The sequence below is a fragment of the Triticum dicoccoides genome, chromosome 6B (assembly GCF_002162155.2).
Source record: "Triticum dicoccoides isolate Atlit2015 ecotype Zavitan chromosome 6B, WEW_v2.0, whole genome shotgun sequence".
NCBI lineage: Eukaryota > Viridiplantae > Streptophyta > Magnoliopsida > Poales > Poaceae > Triticum > Triticum dicoccoides.
In genome coordinates this window covers 425,430,670-425,447,485 of record NC_041391.1, presented here as the reverse complement: position 1 = coordinate 425,447,485, position 16,816 = coordinate 425,430,670, and positions in this window count along the sequence as shown.

The window sequence follows — 16,816 nt, the reverse complement described above, 5'->3', positions numbered from 1 at the left end:
CCAGTTAAAACAGCCGAGTCCCAACGAGTGATAGCTTCATATCCGGGGTCATACATCGTTATGGTGTCCCCCACAGCAGCATCACCGATAACGACTAAAACTTCGTAGCCAACGAGGTGAAAACTTGGTGCGGCAAAATGGGCATTAAGCTCAATTATGCCTCCATCTATCACCCCCAAACAAATGGTCAAGTCGAACGAGCAAATGGTCTTATTATGAGCGGCATTAAACCCAGACTAGTGCGATCCATGAAGGAATCAGATACGCACTGGGTCGAGGAGCTCGACTCCGTACTATGGGGGTTGCGGACCACGCCAAATCGCACCACTGTATACACACCATTTTTCATGGTGTACAGTGCAGAGGCAGTGCTACCCTACAATATCATTCATGACTCACCTCGAGTGCGCATGTACGAAGAGAGAGAAGCCGAGCTGGATCGGCAGGACAGTTTAGATGCCCTGGAGGAGGAGCGTGATGTTGCAAAAGGCCCGTTCCGCATTCTATTAGTAGCAGGCTTGAAGGTATCAATGCAGAGAAGTACGGGCCAAAACTTATAACATTGGCGAACTCGTTCTACGCTTACCAGAGAAGAAAAAGGACAAGCTCAAGCCCAAGTGGGAGGGTCCCTAAACATTGATAAAGTTCTCACCGGGGGAGCGTACCGTCTGCGTGATGCATCAGATAATCGACTCAAGCCAAACCCATGGAACGCGGCCAGACTCCGAAGATTCTACGCCTAGTGCCGAACTCTGTGTTCGTCTCCTTACCTCCACCTTTCTTTTTTAAGTTATATATCCTCTCTCTTTTCATTTTTATATATAGCCTTAAAAGCTTCAAGTATGTTTCGACCGCACTATAACACCCCAGATGTAAACTTCCATATTTGACAATGTATCCAACCTTGTTCTTCATCCAATTCCTTTTGGATTCAATCCTTTTGGCCTCTTTTGTTTGTTTGTTGTTTTTTTACTTATTGCATTGTCTTGTCATTACTTGTCATCTTCATTATGCACTTGCCATCTTATGTTCCATCATGGCCTCATCTTAGTGTTGCAGTTATGCTTCTTTTCATGTTGCATTTCATCATCCTCTTCATGGGCATTGTGTGATTCATGCATGTTATGTTGTTGCTTGACCCATGTGTGATCCATACATGACCACCCCCATGCATCACCATCTTCCTTCTCTTTTCTTTCTTATTGCAAGTGCCATCGTGCCCTCCTTCATAAATGTTCCTCTTCTCCCTATAAATCTTGCTACATACCCAGAACCTCTCTGCCAAATCTCTTGCATTTTGGAGTTGTGTTGGTTAGGTTCAAAATGCTCCAAGTTTGAATTATATTCAAACTTGTTTTATTTTTCTACCTCTAAAAAATTCCCAATGCAATTTATTCAAATAGTGGATAATCCCAGGAGCTTGGGAATATTTTCATAATTACCAAATGCCTCTCCTAGTCCACTGGCCTTTTTCGTTTCTTCAGCTGGTTATTTAAATAATCAGAAACTGGAAGGGAATGAGAAGGGGACTTGCCTCTCCTTACCTGGGCCTTCCCCTCACCTGCAGCCCAGCAGAGCACAGCAGCCGCTCCAACCGCAGCCCGGTCAGGCCACGCATACAGGAGGATCTTCAAGCTCCTGTACGGCAGAGCATCCAGACGCGCCACATCGACGTCCGGTCGATTTGACGGCCGGAGAAGCGTCGCTAGCCCTATATAACATGTCCCCCGCGCCCTAGGGTTCCTCCTCGACCGATCCCCCTTCTCTACCTGCCTCGCCGCCGCCTAGGTTAGCTCCACGTGCTTCGCCGTCGACCTGCCCGCCATGAACCGACCGAGCTTCAGCTCGCAGCTCGGGATAGCCGTCGCCGGCGTGCACTCCGGCCACCTCTGCCTCGCCAAGCACGTTCGTCTTCCTCCACGACGTCGACTACGTCCCCTTTGTCCTCGTCCTTGCCTGGGATCGCCAAGTCCGGCTACCTCCCCGTCATCCTCTTCCTCCCCTGCTTCACGGACGGCAGCCCCGCCAAGTTCAGAGCTCCCTCTAGTCGCCTCCAACACGTATTCGTCAACCCCGTCGTGTCCTAGGGTGAGCTGGGTAACGCTCCTCCCTCTCCCATCCATCCCATGTCATTTATGCACCTGTAGGGCTCGCCCGATCCGTGGCTTTGCCGCGCCCGTAGTGCTCCGTAGAAGTCTGTAGTCTTCTGTTGTGCGTACCTTTGCTGTAGAGCACCCGCGCGTCCCCACACTCCGGTTCTAGCCTAGCCGCGTTTCTCCTCACTGCACTTGCCTCATGCGTGCACCCACGCTCGAAAGCAAGGAGCAGCGGCCTCGCCCAGCCTTGCCGCTGTCGTACCTAAGACGAGCTCGAGCTCGTGCTCGAGCACCGCACGCACATGCCTTCCATGGCTGCGCCGTTGCACACCCTGGTCCTGGATCCCAATCCGGCACGCCCGCCGCGTCCTCTCAGGTCTGCCATCACCATGGCTGCCCTCACCGGCGCTGCTGTCAGTCGTCGTCTTCTCTATTTGTAACAGAGGAGCTCGACCTGGGGTCTCTCTGAATGGAGCCGAACCCCTCCTTTACCAGTAGCACCTAGCTAGCCGAGTGGTTGACCACGCAAGCCCGCACCGGGAGACCCCGGTTCGATCCCCCGCAGGCGCATAAAGCCTCCCCCTTTTTTCTGTTTTACCTCTGACTATGACGCCTTGGTCCCACTGTCATCCACACACACTCATAGGCCCACATGTCATACATTCACATCCCTCGTATCTATTTCTTTTCCTTTGTTAATCTTTTATTCCAGAGATTTCCATTTCTAGAATATGATAGCTTTCCTTTTCAGGCAAGTCCAGATCTGGATATTCCAAATATGGAAATTGCCAATTCTGTCATATTCCCTTTTAGGGAAGTTTTTCACTTATAGCATTTGTGATGATTTTTCTACAGCAACCTAGACATATTATATATGTTTTTGGGCTAGAAAAACCCCACCAATCCAGTGGTGGCATTATTTTTGGCATTTAAGCAAGTTTGTGTACATGCCATTTTACATCATTGTGCTATTTTGGCATTTTTGTGTGATTTATTTCAAACATGCTATGAGGTTGTTTGGCACATGGTTAGCTTCATTTTCACGCCTACTCCATGCTAGAGTTATTTCATGCCATGATATGCTATGTAGGGAGTTAATCAAGCTTGTTAACATGCTAACATGAATCTGTTTCTGCCATGCCATTAAATTTCACCAAGTGAATCTGTTTATAAGTCTTGCTATGTTTGCATGGGTGTAAGGGAGTTTTGTTAAGTGCATTTAGTAGAGGCATGCCATGACTTTTTTTTGCTATGTTATGTTCCTGTAGTATGTTGTTTGCTAGCTCTAAACCTGATGCTGATGTTGTTTATGCCATGCTAGTATTTTCACCAAGTCTGTGAAGCTGATATCTTTTGCACTTTTGCCATGCTCGTTGGAACCTGTTCTTGTGAGTTATAGCAGTAGCTCAGTGTTAATGTTTTGTAGAGATTCACATGTACTTCACTGCCATGTATTTAGTTTTCATGTTTGGGTGCTGTAGCATATTTAAACCTTGCTTCTAAGTGGCCATGTTGCTGTTTTAAGAAGTTTGCATCATATCTTGTTTTGCTTGTCATTTGCAAACCGTGCATCCGTTTCCGGTGATCCTTTTATCGATTTTGACCGAAATCATCTCATCTTTACAGCGGCATACTTGGTTTGCCAAGTTGATGCCTTGATCATCCTTTCCCTTCCGGAGTTCTCATATGCATTGCACATCATACCTTACATCCCATGCCTTGTATTGCATCATGTTGCTTGCGCATTGCACCGTGATTGATTGTTGTTCCATTGCTTGTGTTCTTGCTTTGGGTAGAGCCGGGAGACGAGTACGTGAACGAGAAACCTGTTGACTACACTAACGAGGATCAAGCTTTCGACAACTCTGAGAACTTTGCAGGCAAGATGACCATTGAGGGAGTCCTGGACTAGGGGGTGTCCGGACAGCCGGACTATCATCGTCCGCCGGACTCCAAGACTATGAAGATACAAGATTGAAGACTTCGTCCCATGTCCGGATGGGACTTTCCTTGGTGTGGAAGGCAAGCTTGGCGATACGGATATGTAGATCTCCTACCATTGTAACCGACTCTGTGTAACCCTAGCCCTCTCCGGTGTCTATATAAACCGGAGGGTTTTAGTCCGTAGGACACAACAACCATTACAACAATCATACCATAGGCTACCTTCTAGGGTTTAGCCTCCTTGATCTCGTGGTAGATCCACTCTTGTACTAGCCATATCATCAATATCAATCAAGCAGGAGTAGGGTTTTACCTCCATCGAGAGGGCCCGAACCTGGGTAAAAACATCGTGTCCCTTGTCTCCTGTTACCATCCGCCTAGACGCACAGTTTGGGACCCCCTACCCGAGATCCGCCGGTTTTGACACCGACATTGGTGCTTTCATTGAGAGTTCCTCTGTGTCGACACCGATAGGCTTGATGGCTTCTCCAATCAACAACAACGCCGTCCAGGGTGAGACTTTTCTCCCCGGACAGATCTTCGTATTCGGCGGCTTTGCACTGCGGGCCAATTCACTTGGCCATCTGGAGTAGATCGAAAGCTACGCCCCTGGCCATTGGGTCAGGTTCGGAAGCCTAAACTTCACGGCCGACATCCGCGGGGACTTGATCTTCGACGGACTCGAGCCACAACCGAGCGTGCCGCGCTGTCACGATGGGCATGATTTAGCTCTGCCGTCGGACAGTGCCTTGGTGGCCGCACACGAATCCGCTCCGACCCCAAGTTCGGAGCCAATCGCGCAGATCGAGGACGGGTGGCTGGACACCGCCTCGGGGGCTGCGACTTCCACGGTGATGGAGCTGAACACTGACCTTGTCCCTTATAAAGCTCATGACTCCAAGGTGCCGAACTGCGAACCTCCTGCGCCCCTGCCAATCGAATCCGATTGGGCGCCGATTATGGAGTTCACCGCCGCGGACATCTTTCAGCACTCACCCTTTGGCGACATCCTAAATTCGCTAAAGCATCTCTCGCTATCCGGAGAGCCCTGGCCGGGCTATGGCCAGGATGGTTGGGATACAGACGACAAAGAAATTCAAAGCCCACCCACCACCCACTTTGTAGCCACTGTCGACGATCTAACCGACATGCTAGACTACGACTCCGAAGACATCGACGGTATGGACGACGATGCCGGAGACGATCAAGAACCAGCGCCTACTGGGCACTGGAAGACCACCTCGTCATACGATATATACATGGTGGACACCCCAAAAGATGGGGACGGCGAAGAAACAGCGGAGGCAGATTCCTCAAGGAAACAGCCCAAGCGCCGACGTCAGCGGCGCCGCTCCAAATCCCGCCACAGCAAGAATGGAGATTCCGGCACAGGAGATAACAACACCCCAAAGAGTGCCGAAGACAACCCCCTCTAGCAAGATTCAGCACAGGAGGATGCAGAAGCAAGCCCTCACGAGAGAGCGGCAGACGAAGAGGTCGAGGATGATAATTACATACCTCCCTCCGGAGACGAGGCAAGCCTCAACGACGATGAATTCGTCGTAGCAGAGGATCCCGTCGAACAAGAGCGTTTTAAACGCAGGCTTATCACCACGGCAAATAGCCTAAAGAAAAAGCAGCAACAGCTTCAAGGTGATCAAGACCTGCTGGCCGACAGATGGATCGAGGTCCTCGCGGCCGAAGAGTATGAACTCGAACGCCCCTCCAAGAGCTACCCATAACGCAAGTTGCTCCCCCGATTAGAGGAGGAAGCATATATACCTTCATCACCGATGCACAATACGGCAGACCGACCACCCCGTGGTCGGGACAGAGAGGCACCTAGGCCCTCCACCAAGACAGTACCCCAACATCACTCAAAAAGTATGAAGCCACGGGGGAACGCGCCGGACTTGCGGGATATATTGGAGGACAAGGCAAGACAATCCAGATCCATCTATGGATCACGTGGGCGCCCCACGACCCACGACGAATATCGTCGCGCCGGATACAACAACTCCGGTCGGGCCGAACACAGCAGAAAACGCTCCCTTGAGCTACGTCGTGATATTTCTCAATACAGAGGCGCCGCACACCCACTATGCTTCACAGACGAAGTAATGGATCATCAAATCCCTGAAGGGTTTAAACCCGTCAACATCGAATCCTACGATGGCACGACAGACCCCGCGGTTTGGATCGAGGATTATCTCTTTCATATCCATATGGCCCGCGGCGACGATCTCCATGCTATCAAATATATCCCGCTCAAGCTTAAAGGACCAGCTCGGCATTGGCTTAACAGCCTGCCCGCAGAGTCAATTGGGTGTTGGGAGGACCTGGAAGCCGCATTCCTCGACAACTTCCAGGGCACATATGTGCGACCACCAGACGCCGATGACCTAAGCCACATAATTCAGCAGCCAGATGAATTGGCCAGACAGTTCTGGACACGGTTCTTAACAAAGGAAAACCAAATCGTCGACTGTCCGGATGCAGAGGCCCTAGCAGCCTTCAAACATAACATCCGCGACGAGTGGCTAGCCCGGCACCTAGGACAAGAAAAGTCGAAATCCATGGCAGCCCTCACATCACTCATGACCCGCTTCTGTGCGGGAGAGGACAGCTGGCTAGCTCGAAGCAACAACCTCAGCAAAAATGCTGACAGTCCGGATACCAAGGACCACAACGGCAGGTCGCGTCGAAACAAAAACAAACGCCGCGTCAACGGCGACAACAATGAGGATACTGTCACAACCCTAGATTAGCCTAGTTGTCTTTGCTTGATATTCATGTCATCATGTCTAAATTTAAATGAAATTTGAATTGAGGAATTTTCAAAGCCTCAGAAATCTTCTAAAAATGATCAACATTAAAATCTTCTCAAAGAAGTCCAAGAAAATGTTCCTCTTAGTCTCTGAAAATATTGCAAAGAGGTAAAACTCAAAACAATATTTTTGGTATCTCAGAGTTAATTATTTTGGGCCTTTGAATTAAATAAATAACTATTTGCATTGGATGTATATTTGTTAATTAATTAATATATGTCCAATAATTCTGATCTTTGATGAAGGGCTTTGGAATAATCCAACTAGTCCCTACCATAATTATCAGAAGCAATAAAAATGATTTAGTGTCTAAAACTAAATCAAAACAAACTACAGAAAATAGAAAACAGAATTAAATAGAAATAAGAGAGAGAGAGAGAGAGAGAAGGACTACCTGGCGCTCACCTGGCAGCCCAGCCAGCCCACCTGGCAGCCCACTGGCCGGCCCAGCACTGTGCTGGCCCGTGCCAGCCACCTGCTTCCTCTCTCCAGGCAGGCAGAGAGAAGCGCGTCGGCGCGCGCGCGGGCGCCACGCCAGCAGGCTGCCTGCCTGCGTCGCCTGGCCACTGCGACGCCTCGCGTCTTCTCCTCGGTGCAGCCCGACCCCCTGGACCCCCTGACTCCCTCTCTCTCCCCCGAACGCTCTCCCCCTCCTCTGTTCTTTCCGCCCGAGCGGCTCCATCGCTGCCGCTCGCCACCATCGCGGACACCGCCATCCCGGCGACACTCTGAGGTGCCCAAGAGCTCCGACTAGTACCCCTCTTCCTCCTCGTCGAGCTGTGCAACGCCGGACACCCCCGTGCGTCTCCACGCCGTCGTCTTCAACCTCCCGATGCCGGAGATCTCCATCGCTGCCCCGACTACTCCGGCCTCTCCCCGAGCCCACCGACCAACCCTACAGAACCGTTGTGAGCTCCTACGCCCCTCGCCACTCTCCCCGTCGACGCGTTCGTCCTCTAGCCCCGATCCCCAACTATGACCGAAGCATCTCGCCTCCGGCCATGGCGTAGCCGTGACCACAGCCGCGCAAGCTCGCAACCAAGCGCGCCACCGTGCTCAGCACGTTCCCAGGAGTCGACCGCGACCACCCGCGGCTCCTACCGTTCCTTGCAGCGCCTAACCCGCCATTGGCCGAACTCCGGCCGCCGCAAAGCTCGACGCCGTCGGCGCTGTAGACCACCTCAGCCCCTCCCGCTAGCTTAGATGGATGCAGCTGAGCGCCAGCACGCGTAGATGATCGCTGCCGCTGTTTTGGTCGCCGGAGGGCGTTTCCCGAGCCCCTCCGCCGCGTCTGGACTCGCCGGCGGCTAAACGCCAGCGACCCTTGACCCTTGACCGGCGTGGGTTGACCCCACTGCCCGGTTTGACTCTCCCCTCTCTCCCACTGACATGCGGGCCCCGCCCGGCTAACCAAGTTAGTTAGGGTTAATTTTAATTAGGTTAGTTAGTCCAGACACTGACACGCAGGGCCCACAGGTCAGTTTGACCTGGACCAGCCCGTTGACCTGCTGACGTCACTATGAGGTCATGCTGACGCAATAATTCCTTTCTGGAATTTAAATAAATCTTAAATGATTTAATATTTTCAGAAAATGTCCAAAACTTCTGAAAATTCATAGAAATTCAACCGTAACTCCAAATGAAATAAATTATATATGAAAAATGATCAGAAAAATCCAATCTATCCATCTGTACTATTTTCATGCATGTTAGAACAACTTATAGCTGCTTTTTAGCACAAATCAATTAAATGGCATTTAAACTCTCACATATGGAGTTTGAATTTGAACCTAGGGTTCAAACCAACTTCATTTAACTTTGTTGCTAGCTGCATTAGCTCAAAACACCAGCATGTCGCCATGTCATGATCATGCATCATATTGTGCATTGCATTGATTGTGTTTCCTTCTGTGTTGCCGGAACTTGCCCCCTCTCGATAGACGTGGTTCCGACGATGAGTTCGATGACACTGATGAAGACTCAATATTATCTTCAGAAGTGCCAGGCAAGCAAAACCCCCTTGTTCATTCCGATAAAATCCCACTCTCTTGCTCCTGCTCTCTTTTACTGCATTAGGACAACAATGACATATTTGTTACTTGCTGCGGTAGCTGAACCCCTTTATCCTGTGCATGACCTGTCATTGCCACAGTAAATAGATGAAACCCACAAGTATGAGTAGGAGTTGTTTGAGCCCTATTGTGCCTACTCATTTATGTTTGTTTGTCATGCCTGCTACTACTTAGAGTTGAGTCAGATCTGATTCATCCGGGATGAATCAGAGGTGTGTGAACATGTCCAACTGTGTGTGAGCTAAGTGTGTGAACACGATTTGGTAAAGGTAGCGGTGAGAGGCCATGTAGGAGTACATGGTGGGCTGTATCATTGCAGCCGTCCTCAGGAACTGAGTTCTGTGTTTGTGATCCATGATTCAGCTACTACCACGCATTGGGCCCGAAACCAATGGACCCTCTCGGCTTCTTAATCACCCTTGTCCTCTGTCCAGGAGTTGCAAGTAGTTTCTGGTGTTTGTAGTATGCTGGAGGCCGTGGGCAGCGCTGACCGGAGGGGTGGGCTGTGATGCGGTAGGCATGTGGCCGGGTACACCGGGCGCCTGTTTGGTGTCTCGGAACCCTATTCACATCGTTTGGGGCTGTGAGCGAAACCCCGGATGGATCTCCTCATGGATGGAACCCGAATAGGCGATAAACCTGGACTAGAGACTTGAGTGTTTAGCTAGGCCGTGGCCGACACCCACGTTGGGCTTCCGCGTGAAGGTTGCCGAGTACATGTCATGTAAATGGAGGTAAGTGGTGAGAGCGTGTGTGAAGAAGTACACCCCTGCAGGGTCAACATCATCTATTCGAATAGCCATGTCCGCGGAAAAGGACTTCTGGGTTGCCTGTACAGTTCATAGACAAGTGAAAGTGGATACATTAAAATGCGCAAGATAAGCGTGAGTGCTATGGATGGCGTTCTCGTAGGGAGACGGGAGCGGATCCCTAGTGGTGTATTGGTTGGTGAATATGTGGACTCGTGTGCGCCACCTCAAAAGAGTTACTTGCAGTCGTAGTTTAGGATAGCCACAGAGTCAAAGCTGGCTTGCTGCAGTTAAACGCCACCATCCCCTTTGTTGATAATGATGCATATGTAGTTAGTTCTGATGTAAGTCTTGCTGGGTACATTTGTACTCATGTTTGCCTATTTTATGTTTTGCAGAGAGACTTCAGTCTCACTAGTAGTTCCGCGTGGTCTTCGAGTTTAGCTTGTTACCTCAGCTATGATCTTGTGCCCTCGGCAGGATCTGGTAGATAGTCAGGCTTTTCAGCCTTTTTCATTTATAGATGTCTGTACTCAGACATGATAGCTTCCGCTTGTGTTTTGACTTGTATGATCTGAATGATGGGTCATGAGACCCATGTTTGTAATATCCCGCTCCTCAGAGCCTAATGAATAAATACTTGAGTCGTAGAGTCATGTTGTGATGCCATGTTGTATTTGCACATATCGAGCATATTGTGTGTATGTTATTGAAATGCTTGGTATGTGTGGGATCTGACTATCTAGTTGTTTATCCTTAGCAGCCCCTCTTACCAGGAAATGTCTCCTAGTGTTTCCACCGAGCCATGGTAGCTTGCTACTGCTCCGGAACACTTAGGCTGGCCGGCATGTGTCCTTCTTCGTTCCTGTGTCTGTCCCTTCGGGGAAATGTCACGCGATGAATACCGGAGTCCTGTTAGCCCGCTACAACCCGGTTCACCGGAGTCCTGCTAGCCCAGTGCTACAGCCTGGATTCACTCGCTGTTGACCGACACTTTCGATGCTGGGTCATGGATGCCTGTCCCTATAAGTTTGTGCCGCTTTGGGTTTATGACTAGCCATGTCAGCCCGGACTCCTTATCATATGGATGCTAGCGACACTATCATATACGTGTGCCAAAAGGCGCAAACGGTCCCGGGCAAAGGTAAGACAACACCCGTGGGAATACCGTGCGTGAGGCCGCAAAGTGATATGAGGTGTTACAAGCTAGATCGATGTGACATTGAGTCGGGGTCCTGACAGCGTTGGTATCAGAGCTTGACTACATGTAGGATTACCAAGCCAAACTGGTCGAAGTTGAGTCTAGAAATGCTTTAGTTATATGTAGGGGAATTGATTGTGGGATGGAACGTAAGGCTCTTTTTACTCCTTATACCTTATGGCCTTCTGATCTGAGTCATCATTTTCTCTTCTACGGGGATTAAGAACTAGGCCTTCTCATCTATCTATCAGGATGACGTGTTACTACTCCATAGACTTATAAGATTGCTGGTTTCAAGCCTCAGTCCAGTTCCTACTACTTCCGTATGATAATTGTTGATCTCGAAACCTTGTTATTGTGCTTCTAAGTGGCGATGCCACCATTTTTGTAGCATGTCTCCAATATTTTTGAGCAATTACAGCCGTTATGTTGTCCGAGTCATCCCAGGTTTCTAAATAGTCTGAAGCATTTGCAAAATCCCTTCCTCCCGTTCCGATGTTTCTTTGGGCTGGATTAACCACACTAATCGGTGAGTTGAGGTACTCTGTTGCCTTAACATATATGTCGGAGTTATTATTATGACCCTAGGTGTCTAGAGTATCACTTAGTAATTTAGCCATGTTTTGTGTTCCCCGTGTGATGAATCTGGCCATCATTCTCGAAAGCATCCCGTGATGTTATTTGTTAGTAGGTATTCTATTCCTGGGTTCTTGAACCCGAGATTCACTCTACTTACTTCATGTTGATAGTGTTTGCTAGTTCCTTTAGGATATTAGTAACCTTGCGATAGTCCTCGAGGTCTGTGGTATTTACTTCTTCCAAATACCATGAACCATTCAGGCAGAAGTTATTTGAACCAAAAGATCAAAATCAGAGTACTCTTGAGGAGTTCTCCATTCATAAATCGTGACTCTGCCAGTCCTACCTCTCTGCATGGGTTGTCTGGAAGAAATATGCTGAATTTGTTCGGCATACTAATCCATGCATCCATAACTCAGAAAATTGTATGTTCCATTGAGTTGTCCCTCTTTAGTTGTATTCCAGTCTTCATCTATCAGTTGATAGTCAAGAGTATGCGTGCATTCGTTCATCGATGCCTATTACTCTTGTGGTCCGTCAAACCATTCTATTCTGGAATGACTAGGAGAAACAAACTCTAGAACCTCGTCCATATCCAGGATTGGGTCAAAGTAGTTGTACTCCACAGATCCAAATGCTAATCCAGCTTCTGGTATGTTCTACCTTGAAGTATTACCTTCTTTATGTCAGGATTGTCATGAGAATTGCACCACCTCTCATGAATTCTTGGTGCGGTGATACTTCTCGCCATCATTTTTCATTTCTCGGTTCCCGTGTTGCTGCAACTGGTATGTCGACAAGTGAATCGTGATGTGTGAAATCAATACTCCTAGTAACTCTGTTGCTTGGTAGTTAATGGACAATATTCTCATTCTTAGCGTGTTGGTTATCAAATCATCATCCTAAGATTGATCGTGCTACCTAGTCCTTATTTCTGGTCCACTCTCGATCAAGGAGTTAGGATTGTGTCAATCCCTCGCTTCTTTGATCATATCATCTTGCCCTGAAAAGGAAGGTCGTTTTCGAGCTTAGTAACATATCGGTGGTTCGTGATTTTCCGAAGATCTTCTCGGAAGTATTACCTGGTTGTCACCTGACCGCTATGTTGAGTTCGTGATCAAGTTGGTTTCTCATAAACCATTCCTTTCTCCAAGATTCTGTGTTGGATACCACTGAGCTAGTTGGTTAAGCTAAACAACAACTTGGAGAGTTGGAAGATAAAAGCTCACCTGACTTAGTTCATGTTAAGGGATATCTTGCGTGTGTTGAAGAAAGATGATATCCTCATCAATTGATCCTCGAGACCAGTTGTTGGAGCTATTGTCTTGCCAAAACTTTGATTTGAGTGTGGGCATTCTAAAATCAAATCAGAACCAACGATGTTTGTAATGTTGTCTTACTCGTGGATTTTCCGCGAGCATACACCATTATGTCTTTTGGGTCTGACAAATACTATCACCTTGTTCGCATAGTTATGGAATTCCATCTCCATGGGAACCTAGATGAGTTGTTGTTGAGCCCATCAGCAACATTTTTATCTCCTCCATGATTCATGTTGAACATTCAGCTAGTATTGGAAACTTATATAAGCATTATCTTCGTGTTTCGTTCATGAAGCATATGTTTGGACGAAAGAAGTGAGTCCCTCTAATTCATGTGCATTTCATGCAAGTTGCCGCCATGAGTTTGAGAAGTCTTATTTTACCTCCTCCGGAATCATCCCAAGTCAGTCATGCACGTGCAAAGTATTCTGTGGTCTGTTAGACTGATCATCTTCGTTCCATATGAACTCCATAGCACATCAAGCCACTGATTGATTTGTTCAAGGATAAGAAGCTCCTTCTTAAGAGTATACCCTATGCAAGGACTTTGATATCCTCGATGATGGTTCCCCACCGGAACTCGGTAGTGTTTTGTTGTAAGACTATCATGTGATCATGTTTGTCTGAGACAACATGTTCACATGTGTGTAGCAGAACCAGCTCATGTTTTGGAGCTTACTATCGTAGTTCATCTCCCGAGAATCCCGCAACGTCATCTCGTCGATTTGTGTTGCAAACTTTCATTTTTCTTCCTAGACTCGATGAGTCTGGATTATTCTGACACCAACCAGATCTCAATCTCAGGCAGATATGATGGTTGGAACATTTCCCAAGAACTATAATATTGGTCTCTCGATAACCGGTAAAGTGGATGTCGTGGCCAACACACCTAGCCGGAAGGCCTATTATTATAGTATCTTGGTTGAGGAAGTTGGTCACCTCCCCATAAGGACTTCGTAGGATTTACTCCTTAGATGTTCCTTATGGATTTTCTTTTGTGCTTCCGAAGTCCGACCTTGTACTTGATATTCTAGATACCAAATCATGTAAACGGGTTACGCTAGCACATCAAGGAGAACATTAGAAGCGGAGTGCTAAATGTCTCTCGGTCGATTATCTGGATTTTGATTCCTTGGCCTCGCTAAGGTGAAATTTGAGAAGGTGTTATCTTCCTTTGCACCTGCATCTTCCATGGGTATTCATCATGGTAGTAAGTTGTGTTGCTAGGATCCTTGACACGGATATTGGTAAAACCTTGATGAATATGGAAATGCTCAAGCTCTTGAGAGCACGCACAAGCACTAGGTGTTATCATCGGCACTAACTGGATTGCTCTCAGTTTCCTCGGTTATGCTATAACTTTTCAAAAAGTGGACTCACTCTCTACTGTTGAGCTTCTCCCCAGTTACTAAAATCATCCCTTGTGTTGTTTTCAACAAGGTAATCCACATCATCCATTCTAATCCGGGTATGCCATTCTACCGAACCCCTCCAAATGATCGATTGTGATTTTCCTTGAGCGGGTATAAAGAGTTTCAATGATCTTTGAATCAAAGGTAATTCTTTTTGCCACTTAAGGGGATATTTCTATGAGTCACCTTCCCTAAGGTGCATCGTTATGGTATCATGGCAACCCAACTCCTCGCTACGTCGACAACGGTTCACCACCTTCCTAAGTGTGGAATTGTTGTCTACCTAGTGAACCTTCGTCATCTGTCTTACACCATCACTCTAGTTTTATGCTCCGTGTCTCAGCTTGAGAGAGGTCTCCATGTCTCACTCCCTGAGTTGATCCTAAGTTGATTAATCTTTGAGAAGATCGATTCTTTTGGAGTTATCCTTTCCATCTCGTTGTCATGTTAGATGGAGATCTCGGAGCAAGACGTCGAGACAAGATGATGATCGAATCAAGGTTCTTATGAAGTGCAACCTGGATCGTGAAGATTGTGCTAGCTTCGTGTCCCCTCTGTCTTCTTACCTCACGTCTTGAATCTCGGGTCGAGATTCTTGTTTAGTGGGGGTGAGTTGTCACAGCCCTAGATTAGCCTTGTTGTCTTTGCTTGATATTCATGTCATCATGTCTAAATTTAAATGAAATTTGAATTGAGGAATTTTCAAAGCCTCAGAAATCTTCTAAAAATGATCAACATTAAAATCTTCTCAAAGAAGTCCAAGAAAATGTTCCTCTTAGTCTCTGAAAATATTGCAAAGAGGTAAAACTCAAAACAATATTTTTGGTATCTCAGAGTTAATTATTGTGGGCCTTTGAATTAAATAAATAACTATTTGCATTGGATATATATTTGTTAATTAATTAATATATGTCCAATAATTCTGATCTTTGATGAAGGGCTTTGGAATAATCCAACTAGTCCCTACCATAATTATCAGAAGCAATAAAAATGATTTAGTGTCTAAAACTAAATCAAAACAAACTACAGAAAATAGAAAACAGAATTAAATAGAAATAAGAGAGACAGAGAGAGAGAAGGACTACCTGGCGCTCACCTGGCAGCCCAGCCAGCCCACCTGGCAGCCCACTGGCCGGCCTAGCACTGTGCTGGCCCGTGCCAGCCACCTGCTTCCTCTCGCCAGGCAGGCAGAGAGGAGCGCGTCGGCGCGCGCGCGGGCGCCACGCCACCAGGCTGCCGGCCTACGTCGCCTGGCCATCGCGACGCCTCGCGTCTTCTCCTCGGTGCAGCCCGACCCCCTGGACCCCCTGACTCCCTCTCTCTCCCCCGAACACTCTCCCCCTCCTCTATATTTTCCGCCCGAGCGCCTCCGTCGCCGCCGCTCGCCACCACCGCGGACACTGCCATCCCGGCGACACTCTGAGGTGCCCAAGAGCTCCGACTAGTACCCCTCTTCCTCCTCGTCGAGCTGTGCAACGCCGGACGCCCCCGTGTGTCTCCACGCCGTCGTCTTCAACCTCCTGACGCCGGAGATCTCCATCGCCACCCCGACTGCTCCGGCCTCTCCCCGAGCCCACCGACCAACCCTACGGAACCACTGTGAGCTCCTACGCCCCTCGCCACTCTCCCCGTCGACGCGTTCATCCTCTAGCCCCGATCCACAACCGTGACCGAAGCATCTCGCCGCCGGCCATGGCGTAGCCGTGGCCACAGCCACGCAAGCTCGCAACCAAGCGCACCACCGTGCTCAGCACGTTCCCAGGAGTCGACCACGACCACCCGCGGCTCCTGCTGTTCCCTGCAGCGCCTAACCCACCATTGGCCGAACTACGGCCGCCGCAAAGCTCGACGTCGTCGGTGCTGTAGACCACCTCAGCCCCTCCCGCTTGCTTAGATGGATGCGGCTAAGCGCCAGCACGCGTAGATGATTGTTGCCGCTGTTTTGGTCGCCGGAGGGCGTTTCCCGAGCTCCTCCGCCGCGTCTGGACTCGCCGGCGGCTAAACGCCGGCGACCGTTGACCCTTGACCGGCGTGGGTTGACCCCACTGCCCGGTTTGACTCTCCCCTCTCTCCCACTGACATGCGGGCCCCATCCGGCTAACCAAGTTAGTTAGGGTTAATTTTAATTAGGTTAGTTAGTCCAGACACTGACAGGCAGGGCCCACAGGTCAGTTTGACCTGGACCAGCCCGTTGACCTGCTGACGTCACTATGAGGTCATGCTGACGCAATAATTCCTTTCTAGAATTTAAATAAATCTTAAATGATTTAATATTTTGAGAAAATGTCCAAAACTTCTAAAAATTCATAGAAATTAATTGTAACTCCAAATGAAATAAATTATATATGAAAAATGATCAGAAAAATCCAATCTATCCATCTGTACTATTTTCATGCATGTTAGAACAACTTATAGCTGCTTTTTAGCACAAATCAATTAAATGGCATTTAAACTCTCACATATGGAGTTTGAATTTGAACCTAAGATTCAAACCAACTTCATTTAACTTTGTTGCTAGCTGCATTAGCTCAAAACACCAGCATGTCGCCATGTCATGATCATGCATCATATTGTGCATTGCATTGATTGTGTTTCCTTCTGTGTTGCCGGAAC